The 13,996-nt window shown below is 37.9% G+C and overlaps 1 protein-coding gene and 1 long non-coding RNA gene across 3 annotated transcripts in view; both read left to right on the top strand.

Moving 5' to 3' along the window:
* Positions 1 to 13,996, top strand: part of LOC123750497 (uncharacterized) — a 352,029-nt gene that overhangs the window by 180,492 nt on the left and 157,541 nt on the right. The gene's annotated exons all lie outside the window — the stretch shown is intronic.
* Positions 5,070 to 13,996, top strand: part of LOC138351071 (uncharacterized) — a 48,763-nt gene continuing 39,836 nt past the window's right edge. The window contains exon 1 of one of the 2 annotated variants that reach the window (XR_011222366.1): positions 5,070 to 5,428. This is a non-coding gene — a long non-coding RNA (uncharacterized lncRNA). The remainder of the gene's footprint in view (positions 5,429 to 13,996) is intronic. The other variant, XR_011222367.1, reaches the window with a different exon arrangement.

A 13,996-nucleotide genomic window follows, 5' to 3' on the forward strand; every position in this document is an offset into this window, starting at 1 on the left:
AGTTGTATTCGGACACATCAGTGTTAGGAATTCTATAGACTGCACCCACAGACAGGGCAGACTCGGCACCCTTGACTTTGAAGCTGGCGAAGATATACTCCCCACAGCAGTCTCTAGTTCTAATTACTTTTAAGCATGTTAGTTGCTTGCTCTAAATGCCACAGTAAATACTGAGCTAAATAAAGTCCATCTGTGGCTAATTGCCAACAAACTCACCCTTAACATTGACAAAACTTTCTATATTCTGTTTGGCAATAAATCCTCTAATCAAATAAATCTCAAAATAAACAATACCCAAATTTGTAACAAATTAGATGGCAAATTCCTTGGCATTCTCATTGACCACAAGCTGAATTTCCAGGGACACATTCTAAATATATCAAAAAAAGTTTCAAAAACTGTTGGCATTCTTTCTAAGATCAGATATTATGTACCCCGCCCTGCCCTGGTGACTCTCTATTACTCCCTTATCTATCCATATCTCAACTATGGTATTTGTGCTTGGGGCTCTACTACCCAAAATCACTTACGTCCTCTAATTGCTCAACACAAAGCTGCTATTAGGACAATATCCAACTCTGGCCCCAGACATCACTCGGTACCCCTACTCAAATCTCTGAATATGTTAGACATTAAGTCACTGCACATTCTCTCATGTGTATTATACATATATAAAACGCTAAACTGTAATGCCAGTCCTAAGAACAAAGGTAACTGCAGAAGGCCTATTGGCCCATACGAGGCAGCTCCTATTCTATAACCACCCAATCCCACTCATATACTTGTCCAACCCGTGCTTGAAACAATCGAGGGACCCCACCTCCACAATGTTACGCGGCAATTGGTTCCACAAATCAACAACCCTGTTACCGAACCAGTATTTACCCAAGTCTTTCCTAAATCTAAACTTATCCAATTTATATCCATTGTTTCGTGTTCTGTCCTGTGTTGATACTTTTAATACCCTATTAATATCCCCCCGGTTATGTCCATTCATCCACTTGTAAACCTCTATCATGTCACCCCTAACTCTTCGCCTTTCCAGTGAATGCAACTTAAGCTTTGTTAATCTTTCTTCATATGAAAGATTTCTAATTTGGGGAATTAACTTAGTCATCCTACGCTGGACACGTTCAAGTGAATTTATATCCATTCTATAATATGGCGACCAAAACTGAACTGCATAATCTAAATGGGGCCTAACTAGAGCAAGATATAGCTTGAGAACCACACCAGGTGTCTTGTTACTAACGCTGCGATTAATAAATCCAAGTGTCCGATTTGCCTTATTACGAACATTTATGCATTGATCCTTTTGTTTTAAATTCTTACTAATCATAACTCCCAGATCCCTTTCGCAATCCGACTTCGCAATCACAACACCATCTAGCTCGTATCTTGTAACTCTATCATCATTACCTAACCTCAGAACTTTACATTTATCAGCATTAAACTGCATCTGCCAATCCTTTGACCATTTCAAAACCCTATCTAGATCAACTTGAAGTGATAGTGAGTCCTCCTCCGAATTAATTTCCCTACCGATTTTCGTATCATCGGCAAATTTGCAAATGTTGCTACTCAAACCTGAATCTAAATCATTTATATATATTATAAACAACAGAGGTCCCAGGACAGAGCCTTGAGGCACTCCACTTACAACATTTTCCCACTCTGACTTGATTCCATTTATACTAACTCTCTGTTTCCTTTGGTATAGCCATGCCCTAATCCAGCTTAATATAGCACCCCCAATACCATGAGACTCTATTTTTTTAATCAGTCTTTCATGTGGCACTGTATCAAAAGCTTTGCTAAAGTCAAGGTATACAACATCGCAATCCTTACCACTATCAACTGCCTCAACAATGCTAGAATAAAAAGATAACAAATTTGTTAAACATGAACGGCCATTTATAAAACCATGTTGCGACTCAATTATTAATTTATGTTTTTCAAGATGAAGACGAATTTTATTTGCTATTATAGATTCGAGTAACTTTCCCACAATCGACGTTAGGCTAATTGGTCGATAGTTAGACGCAAGTGATCTATCTCCTTTCTTAAAAACTGGTATCACATTAGCAACTTTCCAAAACTCTGGCACTCTGCCTGACTCTATTGATTTATTAAATATGGTTGACAGTGGGTCACAAAGCTCCTCTTTGCATTCTTTAAGCACCCTGGCAAACACTTCATCCGGCCCTGGGGATTTGTTTGGTTTGAGTTTTACTATTTGTTTAAGAACATCCTCCCTGGTAACTGCTAAACTCGTCAACCTGTCCTCGTCCCCACCCACATAGACTTGTTCGGCTGGAGGCATATTGTTAAGTTCCTCTTTAGTAAATACAGATACAAAATATTTATTAAAAATACTACTCATCTCTTCATCACTATCTGTTATTTGACCTGTCTCAGTTTTTAATGGACCTATCCTTTCCCTAGTCTTAGTACGATATAACTGAAAAAACCCTTTAGGATTTGTCTTTGCTTGCCCTGCTATGCGAACTTCATAGTTTCTTTTTGCTTTCCTTATCTCTTTTTTAACATTTCTAACCAGTTGTACGAATTCCTGTTCTAAAGTGACCTCCCCATTTTTAATCCTTTTGTACCAAGCTCTCTTTTTACCTATAAGGTTCTTCAAATTCTTTGTTATCCACTTTGGGTCATTAGTATTCGATCTATTCAATTTGTATGGTATACTACGTTCCTGTGCTTTGTTTAGAATATTCTTAAATAAGTTATATATTGAATCCACATCGAAATCCCCATTTAAGTCACCTATCGCTGGGTTCATGTCTCGTTCCAAGACCGGCCCACACCCCATACCCAAGACTTTCCAATCAATTTGACCCAAAAAATTTCTTAGGCTATTAAAATCAGCTTTTCGAAAATCTGGCACTTTAACAGAATTTTCTCCTACTGGTCTATTCCATTCTATGCTAAATCTGATTTCTTTGTGATCACTGCTCCCTAGCTCACTCCCTATTTCGATGTCATTAATTTGCGTTTCCCTGTTTGTTAACACTAAATCTAAAATATTATTTTCCCGTGTTGGTTCCTTAATGTGTTGCGTAAGAAAGCAATCGTCAATTAATTCTAGAAAATCTTCTGCTTCACTATTCCCTGTTTTGTTCAACCAGTTTATTCCGCTAAAATTAAAGTCACCCATGACATAAATACTGTTAGATCTAGATGCTCTAGATATTTCATCCCATAGATGCTTTGCTTCCATTCTGTCTAAATTTGGTGGCCTATATATTACTCCTATTATAATATTATTAGCTTTTTCGTTTAATTCAATCCAAATAGTTTCTGTGTGTGGCTCTGTTTTGATTCCCTCTTTGAGACTACATTTCAAATTGTCCCTAACATATATGGCTACTCCACCTCCTCGTCTAATATATCTATCTGACGAAGTCAGATAGATATATGAGGTCAGGACATATATCTAATATATGTCCTGACCTCAAAAGCTTCATAGAAGGTTGTAACAGAACCCATGAGCACCATACCAGAAATAAATACAGTTTTGATATTCTTAGAGTACGACTTAATCAAACTAGAAATGCTCTACAAATCAAGGGACCCAGATTGTGGAATGACCTTCCCAACAATGTTAAAGACTGTACCTCTCTCAACTAGTTTAAGATAAAAACTAAACACTACCTAATAAATTCCCTGTAACCTATCTTACCCCTCTATTGTCAACCAATGTCTGGTTTTTTTTTTAAAGAGCGCTGTTTGTCGACAGAATTGTATTTGTGCTGCTTTTTCAGCTATGTTTTCATTTCATGTTTTCATTCTACTCTTTATGCTCAATTAGTATTAAGCTTGTCATTTAAGTTTATCATGCCCGAAACGCTTTGCGTAATAGTGGCTTTAGGCATTGTATGTACTAGCTCTACCTATAAGTCAACCAATCTTTGTAAAAATTTCTTGTATGTATGTACCTTACCTAAATAAACATTATTTATTAAAAAAAAAGTATAATAAAAGAGAATTTGTTGTCAATAGTTTCAATCAAGGCACTAACATCATCGAAGTATTTACCTAGGGATCTAACGTTCAAGTTGATTACAGAGACATTGTGATTATGTGTTAATACATTGTTTACATCATGTGCTGTAAAATATCTGCAATTTTGATCATTAAAGTGATGATTGTCATAGATAGTGGATAAGAGGTTTAGTTCTGGGTCTATACTTGTCTGCATAAAAAGGCTGGTTGAAGGAAAACAAGGCAAGAATGGCAATTACAAAATAGAATTTTGATATAAAAGGGGGAAAAATATATAAACAAGACTATACAAAACAAACACAAAATGAACAAAAAAAGAAAAAAATGAGGTAGCTTACAAGGGGCTTACAAGTACTCTCAGGTACACTGTAAGTAATAATTTGCATTTTGAGACACAGGCAAAGCCAGGGGTACAATGGAGTAAGGGAGTATGGCGAGGCTAGGCAACCTAGGTAATAAATGAAATCAAAGAAAAAAGTTGAATAATAAACATAGACAAATTTAAGCTAAAGATTATTAACAATAAGTAGTTTAGTTATGAACGTATAATTAATAAGACCTAAAGAAATATTAAAGCACTCAGTTAATTAAGTCCAATAAATGACTAATAAAAATTAAATTAAAAATTAATTTAAAAAGTGAAACAAAGAGACTTAGGATACGTAGCCCGCACTAGGTGACAAGGGGGTTAATTATGTTGACTCATTGAGAGTGATAATAAGGTGAGACAAACCACATTGGGTGAAGAAAGTGTTGAGGTTATCCTCATTAGCAATTGTAAACATTTTACCTACTGAAGTCTTTCTCACTTTAATCAAGCCATCTCTAACGAAGCACTGATGAATCACATCTGGGTTTTGATGAGGGATTTGACGCAGGCGGTAGAGGAGTTGCTGTCTTTTTCTAGTCCAGCACTCGTTGATGTAGATTCCCTGTCGTTGAGTGATGTAACACTCAATCACCAATGTTGTGCTTTCACAACCCACTCTACCTTCTTCAATATAAATAAATAAATATAAATAAATACATACCGGTAAATAATAACTAAATAAAACCCAACATTAGACATAAGTGTGGGCAAAGATCAGTAACCAAAGAAAATGGAAGAAGGAAGGTGGCGGGGAAGCGAGCGAGTGACGTCATCACAACAAAGGTTCCACTATTGGACGTGTACACGACCCGTGAGATAACACTGACGCTCCTCGCCTATCTTAAAGACGGTCTCCTGTGTCCAAAATACCCGCCAAATTGTCCCTCCCACAATACTCACAAGACAGTTGTGGCAGTGTAAGTGTGTGGTGAGGGCACACCACTGAAGACATTGAGGATATACCACGAGGAAGAGACAAAACTGTTGAAGAAAGGAGTCACTGGCTCCACCTGACCACCTTGGGCCACATTCACCAAGGTACTTACCAATGGTTTTCTTCTTAGCTACCAATGTTTTTCTTCTTAGCTACCAATGTTTTTCTTCTTAGCTACCAATGTTTTTCTTCTTAGCTACCAATGTTTTTCTTCTTAGCTACCAATGTTTTTCTTCTTAGCGCCTTCGTGGCAGCTACGTCCGGTCCGTCTAATTACCACAAGTTTCTCTGCTTGAAACTTGAAGTAAATATGTCTTTTATGATAGGAGAATTAGTTTTATAATAGCAAGATATTATACCAGTAGTTATTAAGTAAATAAACACTGGTGAACATGAAATATGAGAGAAGGTGATGAGCCCTGCCTGATGGGAGCATTTACTATCACCAAATGCCCCTGTTCACCTAGTAATCAGTAAGGGTGTACCTTAGCTATACATACACAGTTTTAATTTATTTTGTTTGGTTTTATTTTGAAATTAAATCTGGGTGAGACACAAAAGAAAAATATCCTGCACAAATGATGTTAGGTTAGGGTAAAAACTTCAAAAACTTTTCTCATTGAATAATTAAACCTATAATTATGACTATATGGACTATTAAAAAAAGAGAGGGGGAAGTAGGGTTCCTCTTCCTGTTACACAATTTGGGTGTGTGGAACCAGTAATTATTAAAAGAAGGCACCATGTCGGGAAGGCTATGTAGCATTAAGGAAGTGAGGTGAGGCAGCTACTTATTTGAGGAATGCTTATTTTATTTACCTTATAAGTTGAGGCAGCCTATTTTATTTGAGGAATGCTCAGCTGATTCCTCTACATTTAGCATGGAACAAATTTGTGTCCAAGACCTCTTCCTGTTACACAATTTGGCTGTGTAACAATCAGTAAGTAATTATCAAAAGAAGGCACCAAGCTGGGAAGGCTATGTAGCACCATTGTGTATAGCAATAAACCTAATTTTTTAACAAATAATGCACCTGTGAGAAACAAATTCTGTCAGCTGTAAAAATATTGATGCAGTTATTTAAATAAAAAATATAATGAAAGAAATATTACTGGTTTATTTTTATTCTATCTTTTTGTACTATACAGTACAATATATCCAAAGAAGTGAAATATTGAGACATAATGCACAATTTAATGAATGATTCAAAAGAAATATGACTTCTGTATTACATATCAACATGAGATCTTAATGATCCATGGTTAACATGATTTAATAAGGATAATATTGGTAATAACTCAAACTATAATTTAAAATCTTTATTACTGATATTTTTGTATTAAGAAGCTTAGGTATACATAGCAATGTGCTGCTACCCTATTCTATATGGAAGATTACACAGTGTAGATAAAAAACTAGCTATAAGTTCATCTAATACTCCCATCTCACAGGATGGTTAGTCATACATGGAATCAGGGGAGAAAATACCTGCCTCAATACAAAAAACAAATCAGCTCTGACTAAACAATAACTTCACGATTTTCACAAGAGGTAAGCACTGAATCATGGAAACATTATATTATAACTACAGTACTCTTACTAGTTTCTACAAGACTCCTCCCAAACAATGTATTTTTTTTAACATGCTTAGGCATACACAGCAATGTGCTGCTTCCCTATTCTGTATGAAGGACCATATAGTCCATTCTCTGAAACTCTCCCTGGACAGATGTAATAGGACCCATTATCACCACACCAGAAATAAATATCTCCTTGATATCCCCAGAGTCAAACTTAATCTGTGTAAACACACTATGCAAATAAAGGGACCTAGTCTATGGAACTCACTCCCTAATGAATTGAAAAGCTGTCAGACTTTTACCTCATTCAAAAACAAAACCAAAAAGTACCTAATTTCATCTTCATAGTTTCCTACACTGTGCTTTAAATTTGGTCTGTATCTAGTGTTACCCAATCTCCCAATCTTTATGTACTTAATCCAAACAATATTACCTTTGTGATCATTGCTGTCTTCTTTTCAGTGCTAGCAATATGCTGTATTGTGCCTTGTAATTTTTGTTAAACTATCATTCAAGCTGTCAATGCAATCAATCTGAGATACCTATGTGCTTTAATATACCTTCTAATTTCTCTCATCTTTTTTTCTTTGTTTTCTTACCATGTACATTACCTGTTATCATTTTTATAAATTTTGCTAAATTTTGCTAAATCTTAATGTACCTTCTTGTATATATATATTAATAAATAATAATTAATAATAATAAATAAATAGTCTAGATAAAAAACCAGCTACAAGCTCATCCAACATCCTCACCTCACAGGACGGCCAGTCATACATGGAATCAGGAGAAAACAAAATACTTAAGGCTGATCTATTAGCTCCCACTGACAAAATCTGGGTACAGCACAAGAATATCTTCAATATTCCTGAGTGTATGAAGTAATTATAGAGCTCAAAGTGCCTCATATCATCTGGTATGAAGTCACTGATACTGTAACAGGGCAATCACAGATATAGTGTTGGAGAGTATGTCCTCCCAAGTAAGACTGAAAACAGATTTTTTTTTTTACCCAGATGGTTAAAACCCATGGAACCGCCTACCCGCTGAAGCCGTACCTGCGAAAAACCAGCTAGAAAATATCATTAGGACAATTAGCGGGACTTAACAAGCCCCCGGCTTTTTATCCTCGTCGAGGCCACTAGATAGATTGTGGCCCTTGGGTAAATTTAGGTAAATATATACGTAAATAGATACCATCGCTTCTCAAGTCTTGGGAGCGAGAAGGGGAGCTATACACTATCTCTTAGAATTACGTAGGTAAACAAAAAATCCACTCAATTTAACGGCCTCCTTTATACCGATCTGCCGGTATTAACGACCGGTTTGGGAGACCGGTATCTGGAGCCTGCTATACCGGTCTGGCGGTCGATATTACCGACGGTCGGTATTGGGTTTGTTGTGGCATCGGCGTCCCCTCACATGGCGACTAGGCCACCGACCTGGATCGTCCAGAGTCATATATTACATCTTAATTTTCTTTTAAAATGATTCAGTTTAATGAAGAAAATTCTAAATTATTATTAATAAAATATTTTGAAACAGTTTTTATTAACCACTTAACTGTGCCAACCGAGTTTTCTTGGTCGGCGGGAAACTGCGCCAACGGAGAAAACTCGTTTTGATTTTTTGTAACCAATTCTTAATGTGTACGAGGTTGGTTGTGTACGAAATGGACTCTTAGGACCTCCAGTGAGAGGCAGCCATCTTGGAAAAAAATTCCAGAATGCCCTAGGGCTGCTGGCTGGGTTAGTACTAAATGAGCAACCATGGGTGGCGCACACGCCTCTGGCTCCCAAACACCTGTTGGACGCGGTGTTGAAAGATAATGCTCTGTCGGTAAAATTCAAACCTTATTGTTTGAAGAACATAAGGGTCATAATATTGGGGAAGCCAGGCGCAATAAGGACCTAACACAAAGGTCGGATGCAAGTGATACAGCACCTATGAGGACGATATAGCGAGCGTATTCAGTTGTAGCTCTGAGCATCACTCTTGCAATCCTATGCTATTTATTTAGATGATACTTAGATGAATCGTTTTCTGCATTCAGTGATGATGCATCTGATACAAATACCATAGATGAACAGTGTTAGCGGCTTCCATGGTGGTGTTTTCCATAGATATTTTCAAGAATACCTGAATCTTTTCCCAACTGACGGACACTCTTGAGGCTAGCTGAATCTCTTCCTGACTGACGGACACTCTTGAGGTAAGCTGAATCTCTTCCTGTGTGGGACCATACAAAGCGATCTTTTCAAGCCTACCTTACAAATTGATCTTTCCCTATAATCTTTTGAATACAGGCATACCTCAGAATAAGAGTTTAATCCGTTCCTGGAGACGCCTCGCCTTCCGAAAACTCGCATTCCGAAGTTAATTTCCCCATAAGAAATAAAGGGAAATGAATTAATCCGTTCCTGACTACCCCAAAAACCCCACATCAAACTAAATTTTTATACCTAATTTACCTAATTCATCTAAATAAACCTACAAAACTGTGTTCCAGTTATTACTTACCTTGCTGTCGAGTGCTGTAGGCGTATGGAAGATGGTGAGGAGGGGGGAGGAGGAGAGGAGTTACTGTTTGGAAGGGGAGTCCCCTTCCATAATCACATCACATAACCCCATGCCTTGTAACACTATGGATACCACTTCTCTTTCTAAATTTTTCAAACCAGCCCCTGCTTGCCTTAAACTCTTTCTTATCTCCATCACTCGTTGCAGGGGTATTCTTTAGAAGGTCTTCGTGCAACACCCTGGCTTTCTCACAAATAATGGCCTCCGAAACACTATCACCCCTCAACTCCTTGTCGTGTATCCAAATTAATAACAACTTTTCCACTTCTTCAAGTATTTGTGGTCTTTGTGCCGTTAATGTTCTTACTCCTTTTGCCACTTTAGCACCCATTATCTTATTTTTCTTCTTAAGTATAGTGCATATTGTTGATGTGGCTTTGTTGTACTGCCTACAAAGTTCAACAACACGTGTACCGTTCTCATGCTTCCGAATGATCTCTTGTTTCTCCTCTATTGTCATCCTCACATGAGCTTTCTGGCCTTTATCCTTACCACTGGCTTTCTTGGGACCCATGGTGAGATATATAATAACAAATTGTATAGACAAATCACCAAAAATCCAACAAAACACTGAAAATCCGCGAGAAGAATTGATGTGGGGGTAGTCACTGAGCGCGAGACAATAATAAACTGAGGGGCGGAGGGGCGACGAACGCGCTAGGTCGGCTTTACGCGTATCAACAAACTCGCGTCCAAACTCGCCTCCCGAAGTAACCCTCGCCTTCTGAGACAAATTTTTGGAGTAAATACACCTCGCCTTCCGAAAACCTCGCATACAGGGACAATCGCATTCCGAGGTACCACTGTACTACCTTATGCTTTACAAGCTTGGTTACATACAACCTACAAGTTCTAAAGCCACTCACGTAATAACGTGAGTGCGTTATTTGCAAGCACACAGAATGAAGAAACAGGAAGCGAAAATTTATCTGTACCTGGTGCACTGAGAGCGAAGTCGCGCTGTGTACCATGGGCTACTTCGTTGATTATTATTCACTTCCGAAGTACTGAGTGTGTAATACAGTGTGTTACTGTGTAAATAGTGTGCGAAACTGTACATATTGTAATTTTAGTGATTTTTTAACAGGTAATATTGTGACAATAAACATTTATTGTGGACACATTACTGACACATGTATCACAGTTCCATGGAAAATTATGAACATTCTACGGTATACATACTGTAAAGGACACAAATATGCATCATATACGATAAAAAAACAAATAAAACCGCATTGGAAATACATAAAACAAATAATTTAAAATATATTTGTGGCAACACCCGGTGTTTGAATGTCCCGCGCGACCGTGTCTGGGCGTGTCACGCACGGGCGAGCAAGCCCTGATGACGTCACAGCGCATCTTGTCCACGTCCCTACAGCCAAAGTAACTGGAATTTGGTACTTATTTTTACATAGACATGTTCAGGGAAGGGAATTTACCATTTTACGAAGAAAAAATAATTTTTTGGGAACACTTATTTCATGCGCACCGGGGGAATTTCTCAATAAACTCCGCACAGCACGGTGGTTAAGCAAAAGTCTTTGTTTTCTTATTAATTAAATACCTTTTATAGTATAGGCACTAGGTATTTTTTTCCCCCACGGATCTAGAATGTACTCCGCCGGGCCATGTGTTCCCATTGTTTACTGTGAACTCGCGCGGCTAGCTTCAATTGTGAAGGATATTACTGTACTGTTAATTGTGATCTTTTTAATTTACAAAATGCCAAAAGTTACCCAAAGGAAGCGCCTGATGGTTGCACAGAAGCTGGAGTTAATTAAGAAACTCGATAAAGGATATTCTCATGCACGAGCAGCAGCAGAGTTTAACATCGGGAAAAGTACAGTAAGTGACATCAAGAAATAGAAGGATACTCTATTAAAATATGTGAGCACAACAGAGTAATTACCTAAGTGTAATTACCTAAGTGTAGTTACAGGATGAGAGCTACGCTCGTGGTGTCCCGTCTTCCCAGCACTCTTCGTCAAATAACGCTTTGAAACTACTGACGGTCTTGGCCTCCAACACCTTCTCACTTAACTTGTTCCAACCGTTTACCACTCTATTTGCAAAGGTGAATTTTCTTATATTTCTTCGGCATCTGTGTTTAGCTAGTTTAAATCTATGACCTCTTGTTCTTGAAGTTCCAGGTCTCAGGAAGTCTTCCCTGTCGATTTTATCAATTCCTGTTACTATTTTGTACGTAGTGATCATATCACCTCTTTTTCTTCTGTCTAATAGTTTTGGCATATTTAATGCTTCTAACCTCTCCTCGTAGCTCTTGCCCTTCAGTTCTGGGAGCCACTTAGTAGCATGTCTTTGCACCTTTTCCAGTTTGTTGATATGCTTCTTAAGATATGGGCACCACACAACAGCTGCATATTCTAGCTTTGGCCTAACAAAAGTCGTGAACAATTTCTTTAGTATATCGCCATCCATGTATTTAAAAGCAATTCTGAAGTTAGAAAGCATAGCATAGGCTCCTTGTACAATATTCTTTATGTGGTCCTCAGGTGATAATTTTCTATCTAGAACCACCCCTAGATCTCTTTCTTTATCAGAATTCTTTAAAGATTTCTCACATAATATATAGGTTGTGTTGGGTCTATGTTCTCCTATTCCACATTCCATAACATGACATTTATTAACATTAAATTCCATTTGCCAAGTGGTGCTCCATATACTTATTTTGTCCAGGTCTTCTTGAAGGGCATGACAATCATCTAAATTTCTTATCCTTCCTATTATCTTAGCATCATTAGCAAACATGTTCATATAATTCTGTATACCAACTGGTAGATCATTTATGTAGACAATAAACATCACTGGTGCAAGAACTGAACCCTGTGGTACTCCACTTGTGACATTTCTCCATTCCGATACATTGCCTCTGATTACTGCCCTCATTTTTCTATCAGTCAGAAAATTTTTCATTCATTTTAGAGGCTTACCTGTCACCCCTCCAATATTTTCCAGTTTCCAGAACAACCTCTTATGTGGAACTCTGTCAAAAGTCTTTTTTAGGTCCAGATAGATGCAGTCAACCCAACCATCTCTTTCCTGTAATATCTCTGTGGCTCGATCATAGAAACTAAGTAAATTCGATACACAGGATCTTCCAAATTGAAAACCATACTGTCTGTCTGATATTATATCATTTCTCTCCAGGTGTTCTACCCATTTAGTTTTGATTAGTTTTTCCAATACTTTCACTATTACACTTGTCAATGATACAGGTCTATAATTGATGGGGTCTTCCCTGCTGCCACTTTTGTAGATTGGAACTATGTTAGCCTGTTTCCACACGTCTGCTACGATTCCTGTATACAGGGATGCCTGAAAGATCAGGTGAAGTGGAATGCTGAGCTCAGATGCACATTCTCTCAGAACCCATGGTGAAACTCCATCTGGGCCAGCTGCTTTGTTCTTAATGAGCTCCTTTAGCATATTTTCCACTTCATCTCTAGACACCTCTATCCGGCCTATGTTGTTCTCTGGAATTCTTATCGTGTCTGGTTCTCTGAAGATTTCATTTTGTACAAACACACTTTGGAACTTTACATTTAATGTTTCACACATTTCCTTTTCATTTTCCCTGAATCTGTTTCCCATTTTCAACCTCTGGATATTATCCTTTACCTGCAATTTGTTGTTTATGAATTTGTAGAATAGGCCCGGTTCTGTTTTACATTTATCCGCTATCCCTTTTTCAAAATTTCTTTCTGCCTCTCTCCTTACTGTCGAATAGTTGTTTCTCGCATCTTTGTATCGCTGGTATGTTTGGGGGTTTGGCCTCTTCCTATACTAATTGCATTTTTGTGTCTTTTGGTCTCTGGCCCTCTCACAATTTCTGTCGAACCAATCCTGTTTTCTGGCCCTGCCTCTCTGTTTTGGTATGAATGTTTGTGTGCCTTCCTCGTATACTTTTAAAAATTTGGCATACATTTCATTTACTTCCCTGCCTAGCAACAGTTCTGTTCAATTACACTCATTAAAAAAAATTTGAAGTTCCCCACAGTGACCTCTCCTTAAATCGAGTTTATCAACTGTTTCAATGTCCCCATTTTCTTCTAGATGATATCTTAAAGCATATTCAATGTCTAACAGGACGTGATCACTCTTTCCCAAGGGAGGAAGATACTGGATGTCAAATATCTCTTCTTCTTTCCTGGTGAATACTAGATCCAGTACTGACGGTACATCTCCTTCCCTCATTCTTGTGGCCTGCTTTATGTGTTGATACAAGAATGTCTCCAGAATGAGGTTCACAAATCTGCATGTCCAAAAGTCCTCCGTTCTTGCTTCATAGGCCTCCCAGTCTATTGCTTTAAAGTTGAAGTCCCCCAGTATCAACAGTCGTGATTTATCTTTATCTGCTTGTACAATAATATCTCTCATGACCATTATGAGGCCCTCTCGTTTGTCATCCAGTTCTTCCTTTGTCCCTGTGTTGCTTGCTGGTGGGCTGTAGGCATTTACAATTATCAGCTTATCATCCTGGTTCCAGA

Source organism: Procambarus clarkii, chromosome 48 (genome assembly GCF_040958095.1).
Source record: "Procambarus clarkii isolate CNS0578487 chromosome 48, FALCON_Pclarkii_2.0, whole genome shotgun sequence".
NCBI lineage: Eukaryota > Metazoa > Arthropoda > Malacostraca > Decapoda > Cambaridae > Procambarus > Procambarus clarkii.